The sequence below is a fragment of the Dipodomys merriami genome, unplaced genomic scaffold, assembly GCF_024711535.1.
Source record: "Dipodomys merriami isolate MVZ:Mamm:240054 unplaced genomic scaffold, mDipMer1.0.p SCAF_8, whole genome shotgun sequence".
NCBI lineage: Eukaryota > Metazoa > Chordata > Mammalia > Rodentia > Heteromyidae > Dipodomys > Dipodomys merriami.
The window spans coordinates 54349361-54350728 of NW_027206401.1; the positions used below are offsets into that span (position 1 = coordinate 54349361).

A 1368-nucleotide genomic window follows, 5' to 3' on the forward strand; every position below is an offset into this window, starting at 1 on the left:
AGGATTGTAAGTTACATTTATACCACAGTTTCCAAAAACAAATTATTTATTACAGAAAAGTTTAGACCAGCTTATATACACATTTTTATACTTTGAGATAAGACTGATACGCTGTTAAACCTCAGAGTTTAAAAGTATGATATTACATTTTCTGTCTACTTTGAGGTAGCATCCTGTATGGATATATATGAATATATTTGTGAAAGGTATGTTTTATAGGAAATCTCTCTACTGGGTGTACTTTTTTTTACAACTAAATGCTTGGAAAAACAAATCAAGCCTTTAAAAACTATTTAAGTTTACTTGAGGATTTGCATTATAAGAAATTTATTGTGTTCGTTTCAAGAAATTTTTCAGTTGTGCTTAAAATAATTACCTTTCAATTTCATTTCAAATGAATGTCAGTTTAGCATTTCAATGCACTTGAAAACCAAATAAAGTTGGACTGGATTGTAGGAGAAAATGGATCTCTATCATTTACAAAATGTTACAGAAATGAAATAAGACTGTCAATATCAAGGTTGTCCATAAAGTGGCAATTATTTTTAAGTCTACTTGTGAAGGAAGTTATCTTTTGTATAATTTATATGAACTTCAATAATAGATCTAGATTAGGAAGAAAAAATCCTATTCTAACCATTCTGATTTCAGATGTCCTCAATTGTGTAAATAAAGGATAAAATGCCAAATCTAAAATATACAAGTGTTCGCTTCGGCAACACTATACTAAAATTGTAACGATACAGAGAAGATTAGCATGGCTCAAGGATGACACGCAAATTCGTGAAGCATTTCATATTTTTAACTGCCCAATAAATAAGTGGGCTAAAGACTTAACTAGAAACTTCTCTGAAGAGGAAAGAAGGATGGCCAATAGACACATGAAGAAATGCTCAACCTCCCTAGCCATAAAAGAAATGCAAATCAAAATGACATTGAGATACCACCTCACTCCAGTTACAATGGCTAAAATCAAGAGCTCTAAAAACAACAGATGCTGGAGGGGATGTGGACAGAAGGGAACCTTACTTCATTGTTGGTGGGAATGTAAACTTGTTCAACCATTTTGGAAAGTAGTATGGAGGTTCCTCAAAAGACTACGTAGAGCTCCCCTATGACCCAGCAATCCCACTTTTGGGCATTTACCCAAATGATCACAAACAAGACCATACTAAAGCTACCAGCATGACTATGTTTATTGCAGTATTATTTACCATAGCTAAGATATGGAACCAACCCAGATGCCCCTCAGTAGATGAATGGATCAAGAAAATGTGGTATATATACACAGTGGAATTCTATGCCTCCATCAGAAAGAATGACATTGCCCATTTGTTAGGAAACGGAAAGGCTTGGAAAAAATTATAT

General features: G+C 33.4%; 1 pseudogene; it reads left to right on the forward strand.

Annotated features, from left to right (window-relative positions):
• Positions 1-704: 704 nt before the first annotated feature.
• Positions 705-803, forward strand: LOC138819574 (U6 spliceosomal RNA; annotated as a pseudogene).
• Positions 804-1368: the final 565 nt, after the last annotated feature.